Source organism: Melanotaenia boesemani, chromosome 5 (assembly GCF_017639745.1).
Source record: "Melanotaenia boesemani isolate fMelBoe1 chromosome 5, fMelBoe1.pri, whole genome shotgun sequence".
Classification (NCBI taxonomy): domain Eukaryota; kingdom Metazoa; phylum Chordata; class Actinopteri; order Atheriniformes; family Melanotaeniidae; genus Melanotaenia; species Melanotaenia boesemani.
In genome coordinates, this window is record NC_055686.1 from 10,918,646 (window position 1) to 10,926,647 (window position 8,002).

Below are 8,002 nucleotides of genomic sequence, written 5' to 3' on the forward strand. Positions count from 1 at the left end.
CAAGTGGGACAGTGAAAAGCCTCGTCCACTGGTGGGTTTCCCACACACTCCTGGTGGAACCATCGGAGACAATCATCACACTGTATCTATAAAAAAAAAGAATCTTGGTTAACAGAATCTCCTCAGCTGGAGACTTGACATTTCTTAATTCCTGCAGTTATCTTTGTCACTCTTTAACTATAAATTAAAATAGTAAATTTCCCAAATATCACCATCAACATTTAAAAAAAAATACCAAATATATACAAAATATATTTTCTATGACAATTTTATTCAAATGCTGTGCAGACAAGTTACCCAGTCCACATTTGTCTCGTGTTCCTCTTCCCCACAGTGATGGCAAACATCAGTGAGGTCATCTGATAAAAAAATCAAGAGTGAAATCTTTCATCGCATTTTGAACTGTTATTTGGCTGTCAGAAGATACCTTGATAGAACGTTACTCACCAGTCTGTTGAAGGAGTGTAAGTGCAATTGTGAATCTGAGACTGTTCACAGCTTGTGTGTTTGTATCAAATTCAATGCTCTCCCCTTTCAGAATCTTCTCAGCAAACTGATATTTAATGAAACAAAAGCAATAAAATACATACAATTTTTATGTTATGTAGAAAGAAGATATTGTGCAATTTATAATTTTATCGTAATCAACATTTATTTGAGCTTGTCATTGAACTGGGATTTTTGAAAAATTATACATACTGTCAAAGCAAACACTCCACATGAGGTCCCATCGACTTGTTTGGGATGTGGAACAGTGTCACAAGACCACCTGGACACACTGATCCCTTTCGCTCTCATGAAACCCCTACGAAAAAGAAATTGTCACTGAAAGTTTCATACTTTTGCATTTTAAATGGTAAAATGACTCTGGTTTAGTGATGAAAACTGCTGTGGAGTCTTCATAAAAAGACTTGTCATTAAGTGTAATCCTGAGAAAATTTTTGACATTTTTCAACTTGCTTGGGAGTTACAAGTTTGGCTTCTGGATCAAATGGAAAAGATTATATAGTTACAGCAGTCCTTACTGCCATCTTTCTGAGTGATAGCATGACTTGGGCAAGAAGAGCTGGGTATGAGGAGCCCCTTGCATCATGCCAAGTGAACTGCACAATTCTTTGGATCAAAAAGTGAAACTTAGAAATCCTATTAGCTCATTTAATCCACATGCATCCATATGCTTCAATCCAATAGGCACAGATAGAACTCATAATTACTTAAACGACTGGAAATATGTTAAAAACTTGTTTGCTCCCTTTCTAAAGCAACACATATGGTGCCCTCAATTAACTCTAGAGGGATACCTATGGACTAATTAAAAACTGCATAAATATTTTAATAGATCATGATATATAATTTTTACCTTGTTATCTCCAAGCACTTCTTGATGTCAGTTTTAGATTCTCCCAATGGATCCAGGAAAAGAGATTTTTTTTCTCTAGGATAAATCACCTGTAGTTTCATGGAATTAAAGGGAAAAACCCAATACTTGGATTATTGATATGTATAAAGCCTTAATTTCCAGGCTGTAAGGCAACACTTTTGCAGAAAATCTAAATCCTTCAGCCCAAAGAATGATGCAGTAAATTTATGAATTGGTTTAGATCAACAAGTTTCTTTTTTAGCTTCATGCACAAAATCTTATTGTGGAAACCGCAGGTCAAAACATGTATATGATACAGGCTTCAAATTAAAGGCAACTGATATGGCTGTTAAAGAAGGATATAGAACTTCTGAATGCAGGTGCAAGGTTGGCTTATATTCAAGTGTTCAATAGCCTGGAAAGTACAAAAATCCACCTCCACAATTACACAATTATTAGACATTTGAAATTTTATTTACCACTAATGTCCAGTGGTGATGCTCATTGACAATCCCCATAATCACTTCATACTCCATGGGTTGGATCTACACCAAACACACACATTTGAATAAAGTTGAGTTCCTCATAATATCAGAACAAGTGTGATAAGAAAAATCCTAGACATGAATTTAAAAGGGTAGGAAAAAAGGACTTGGACACAAAATTTTGTCACAACATATGAGATTTATAAAGCCTTTGTTTTGAAAAGGTATGTGAGTTGCATAGATTTGGCACTACATATTTCAAGTTTATAGTGACAGCACATTCCTTAAGTCTTGGTGTTTCTCCAGTCCACATTGAGCTCATGGCATAGGAATCGATGGATGCAGCCTTTTCCTTGTTCTGGTGGTTGTAGCTGCGCACCAGAATGGCCAAAAAGGCATTAATAGACTGTGGAGAAATAGTAAAAAGTTATTTTGCAGAAGATAAAGAAAAATAAAAATTAATTTACAGGTGACTTTTGGGATAGTTAAATCATAATCAATATAATACCTCACTTTCCAGCTCCATGTGGGGCCCTGTCTGTTTGATGTCCCAGTAGAAGAGCTTATAGGCCCCCACTTTTGAAAGGAGTACATGGGCGGTCTGTCCAGCCCAAGCATCTTTAACATCTGCAAAATATATATTCAAGTTTTTTTTTGGAGAAAATATAACTTAAAGGGCAAGTTGACATTAACAATAAAATAATGCCCCGTTGCTGTATATACTTTCGAAACTAAAATGGAGTCATGCTTTGAAGTCATTGTGTGTGCTACATCTACTTTGTGATTGAAATCCAAGATAGTTTTCGTGGACAATAAAAAGTGTTGGTGAAGGTTTCAAAATGCAAATCTAGTTTCTTTTAATGAACAGAAAACATTTCTTCTTCTGCAGTCCCTGACAGCAAATTTAAAACTAAGCTACAGTGGGAAAGTATGAGGGGTCAATGTCTGTTTTTATTATAATTGAATGGTAACAATTAATAACATAAAACAGCTCTCACATTTCTCAGCTACAGCTTGTGGCTTAGATGCTGAGGGTGATGGTGGACATGCTGGTACTGATGCTGGAGCTCTTGGGACATCTAGTAGTTGGCTCTCAGGGTCTGGAGAGAATGTGGGCAGCTGGGATACAGGAGGTGGTGGGCTTGGTGGTGGAATAGTTGTAGTGTCCGGTGGGCTTACTGGTGGGTGGGTTACAGGGTCCGGTGGGCTTACTGGTGGGTGGGTAACAGGCTCTGATGGGCTTACTGGTGGGTGGGTTGTAGAAGCCAACTGTACTGTTTTTTTAGGAGCTCTGTTTAAACCCCTGTGTGGCACTCTGGGTACACTGTCAATGGCAGGTTTGAGCTGGTCAATGTTGATTTTTCAAATTATTGTACCCTTTGCATCCTGGAGATCAACATTCTTTCCTCCAATAGCTATTATGGTGAATGGTCCCAAATAGCTGGCCTCCAACTTCCCACCTTTCCTTTGTTGGCTGCGCTTGTTTTCTCTCCACACTTTATCCCCTACTTTAAATGATGAAGTTTTGTCATCAGGCTTATTTTTGGCCTTGGTTTTTTTGTGTCCCTTCTCCAGGTTTTGACTGACGATTTCCATTATTTTTTTTTGTCTCTCCACATCTTGAGACAACTCTTCAGTGGCCACGACATCTTCAAGAGCTTTGTCAATCTTTGAGCAGAAAAAATTTGTTATCTAAAGTTGCAACATGAAGGTTATGTTTGTATGTTTATGATTTATACAGAGATAAGACCAACAGGCCAAGTGAATGATAATAAACCAACCGGGAAGACTTCTGGGACTTCTGTAGGGTAACGGGCCTCTCTCCCAAACATAAGAAAATATGGGGAGTACTTTGTGGTTACTTGCTTCTTTGTCCGAAGCCCGAACATCACAGCATCAAGGAGGCTGTCCCATATTTCTGGGTTGTCCCCAACCACTTTACTGAGGGCTCTGACAACAAGGAGATTTAGAATTTGTAATACTGAATGTAAAAAAGCCTTATTTTTCTGTTATAGTTATTTTCTTGTCTTTGGCAAAAAGATAAAATCAAATCAAAATTTATTTATAAAGCGCTTTTCATGCGAAGGCAACACAAAGTGCTTTACATAGTATAAATGAATGCATATTAAAATAAAAAAAGAAAAACACTGAACAAAAACAACAAGCCATTCACACATGCAGTTATTTGACACATTAAACACCCCCACTCACACACACACACACACACACACACACACACACACACACACACACACACCCTCCTAATTTTTGTCTCTGGCTACCTCTCTAAGATACCTACAAATTGTTTAAAAAGTCAATATATTTGTGTGTAGAGGAACTCACCTCTGAATTGTGCCATTCATCCTCTCCACTAAACCATTTGTTTGTGGATAGTAGGGAGAACAGAGGCTTCTTTTTATATTCAGCAGCTGACATACTTCATTGTTGATCTGAAGTTTGAATATTTTAAGAAAAACTGTCAACATAGGCACAATAACATTCCAAAATATATCATGTGTGTGTATAATATATATACAGTCATGGACAAAATTGTTGGTACCCTTCGGTTAATGAAAGAAAATATCACAATGGTCACAGAAATAACTTGAATCTCACAAAAGTAATAATAAATAAAAATTCTATGAAATTTAACCAATGAAAATCAGGCATTGCTTTTCAACCATGTTTCAACAGAATTATTTAAAAAAATAAACTCATGAAACAGGCCTGGACAAAAATGATTGTACCCTTAACTTAATATTTTGTTGCACAACCTTTTGAGGCAATCACTGCAATCAAACAATTCCTGTAACTGTCAGTGAGACTTCTGCACCTCTCAGCAGGTATTTTGGTCCACTCCTCATAAGCAAACTGCTCCAGTTGTCTCAGGTTTGAAGGAAGCCTTTTCCAGACGGCATGTTTCAGCTCCTCCCAAAGATGCTCAATACGATTTAGGTCAGGGCTCATAGAAGGCCACTTTAGAATAGTCCAATGTTTCGTTCTTAGCCATTCTTGGGTGATTTTAGCTGTGTTTTGGGTCATTGTCCTGTTGCAAGACCCATAACCTGCGACTGAGACCAAGCTTTCTGACACTGGCCAGCACATTTCTCTCTAGAATCTCTTGATAGTCTTGAGATTTCATTGTACCGGCACAGATTCAAGACACCCTGTACCAGATGCAGCAAAGCAGCCCCAGAACATAACAGAGCCTCCTCCATGTTTCAAAGTAGGGACGGTGTTCTTTTCTTCATATGCTTCATTTTTCCATCTGTAAACATAGAGCTGATGAGCCTTGGCAAAAAGTTCCATTTTTGTCTCATCTGTCCATAGGACATTCTCCCAGAAGCTTTGTGGCTTGTCAACATGTAGTTTGGCTTTTTTATGATTTGTTTTCAACAATGGTGTCCTCCTTAGTCGTCTCCCATTAAGTCCACTTTGGCTCAAACGACGACGGATGGTGCGATCTGACACTGATGTTCCTTGAGCTTGAAGTTGACCTTTATTCTCTTTAAAAGTTTTTCTGGGCTCTTTTGTTACCGTTCGTATTATCCGTCTGTTTGATTTGTCATCAGTTTTCCTCCTGCGGCCACGTCCAGGGAGGTTGGCTACAGTCCCATGGATCTTAAATTTCTGAATAATATGTGCAACTGTAGTCACAGGAACATCAAGCTGCTTGGAGATGGTCTTATAGCCTTTACCTTTAACATGCTTATCTATAATTTTCTTTCTAATCTCCTGAGACAACTCTTTCCTTTGCTTCCTCTGGTCCATATTGAGTGTGGTACACACCATGTCACCAAACAGCACAGTGACTACCTGTAGTCCTAAATATAGGCCCATTGACTGGTTACAAGATCGTAGACACCTGTAATGCTAATTAGTGGACACACCTTGGATTAACACGTCCCTTTGGTCACATTATTTTCAGTCTTTTGTAGGGGTACCATCATTTTTGTCCAGGCCTGTTTCATGAGTTTATTTTTTTAAATAATTCTGTTGAAACATGGTTGAAAAGCAATGCCTGATTTTCATTGGTTAAATTTCATAGAATTTTTATTTATTATTACTTTTGTGAGATTCAAGTTATTTCTGTGACCATTGTGATATTTTCTTTCATTAACCGAAGGGTACCAACAATTTTGTCCATGACTGTATATACATATATATATATATATGTATATATATATATATACATATTACTTACTGAATTAACAAATTCTCTCCCCTGATCTGTCAGGATTCTCTTTGGTGCTTCAAACTGATGCACAAACTTTATTATGCATTCAGTCACTTCACTGGCAGACTTTGTTTTCAGCGGGTATGCCTGGGTCCATTTGGTAAAGTAGTCTACCATTACACAAATATACTGATTCCCTTTTTTGGTTTCTGTCAGCTTTCCAATGAGGTCCATCCCTACCAGTTCAAATGGCTGAGAAACCTTAAACAACAGCATATTTATCACATTAAAACTGTGTTTTTCTCACACAGCTTAATTCATACTGCCATGTTACAAAAGCAGGAATAATTGTAATAACAAGAAAATTCCAAAATCCTGCATTATAAAAGTGAACTGTGACTAACCTTTATTGGGGTGTATTCAGGAGGCTTTTTAATAACTTGGGCACTTGCCTGGCAAGCTTGGCACTGCGAAACCTGATAGCATGTTGCATAAAATGGGGAAATAATAAATCAACAGGCAATGTTTTTACTGGGTCAAGGTTTCTACTTATCTTAATTTTTCCTGTTAACAGTGATGAAGTAAATAGTTCCTTTAATTTCAAAGCAGATGAAGCATACCCATTTTTGAATATCTACAGACATGCCAGGCCAGTAGAACCTCCTGGATATGGCTTCTCTCGTTTTGTTTTGGCCACAGTGGGCCCCTGTAGGGCTTCCATGAAAATCGGTGAAGATGGAGTTGGCCTCTTCTGCACCACGGACCACTTTCACCTTGAGGGCTTTGTCGGTGCTTTTGTTGCGCACATAAAACAGATCTTCTCCTAAATTGAGGCGATTGACACCACAAAAGAGCTTAAACAATGTAGAAATTTGTATTCATTGCAAATATTTTTATAACATTTTTCATGGAACCTGCTCAAAATGCACTATATGATAAAGCAAAACCACCAAGTCCTTAAAAAATACAATACTAACATTAATCTTGTCTTTGCTTGTTATACTTCTTGCTAAATCCTTGGGCAATAATTTTTTTATAGATCACTTAATCCAACTTTTTAAAATACTTAAGATTTTTTAAAATGCTTGGAGTTGAGAGTATGGGTTAGAACAGGATTAGTTCTGCACAATAAGCAACTGTAGTTTACAGCTGTTGATTCCAACTTTCATTGTGAAGAGACAGACTAGAGAAAAAAGGGTTGAGTAGCTTAATCCACAAAATCTAATCAAGGATACCAGATAAATAGTAGAAACTTTTAACAACAAACTATATCTAATCTCTTTGGAGAAATAAAAAAATAAGGCCCACATTATTCTCAACTAAACTGTGACATGTAAATTGACCTCAACAGGGTCAGGCTCAAATCGTGGCAGCGGTCGACACTTGCAGCAGTGGCCACAGGCTGACAAGGTGCTATTGCAGTCTCCACACGCTGCCATAACGCGCTAGCTGTTGCCACATCAAAGACAACTGTTTATTGTGGAAAATGTGTTGATCAAAACAAATAAAATGAAGAATACTTTATCATACACATTCATGCGTGACTGAATTTACGTTTTCTCTCTTACATCAGCTGATGGACCACCAGTGGCCCAATGCTTTTTAGCACTTCAAATTGAAGCACAAATTTAACAATGCAATCAGGAGTAAATAAAAATTAAAACAATTCAAACAACTCAAAGTACCCACTGGGACATTTAAAAATGAAAACTTAATTGTGCGCAGCCTAATTAAAGGTATACGCTAGTAATTATCCTAATGATTAGCCAACTATTGGAAGTGGCAGTCATGTAAAATTTATGACATTATTTTTAATTTAATTTGATTATCACCAGTTTCGGCAAACAGTAGTATGTTGGCACAGATAGGCCTACAGTTTGTGCTCACTCATTTAACGCTCCTGGATTTTAAAGCTTGAAATGGCTCATTGCCCATCTTACCTTCAATGTCATAAAGCCCTGCTTTTCTTCGGAGAAGTAA

At 37.5% G+C, this 8,002-nt stretch overlaps 1 long non-coding RNA gene across 1 annotated transcript; it reads right to left on the reverse strand.

The window, feature by feature from the left end:
• Positions 1-2,158: 2,158 nt before the first annotated feature.
• On the reverse strand, positions 2,159-2,923 carry LOC121639835. The gene is made up of 3 exons (XR_006010254.1): positions 2,844-2,923; positions 2,354-2,472; positions 2,159-2,251 (listed from the first exon to the last, which is right to left on the reverse strand). It is a non-coding gene; the product is annotated as an uncharacterized LOC121639835 (long non-coding RNA).
• Between the last annotated feature and the right edge of the window lie 5,079 nt (positions 2,924-8,002).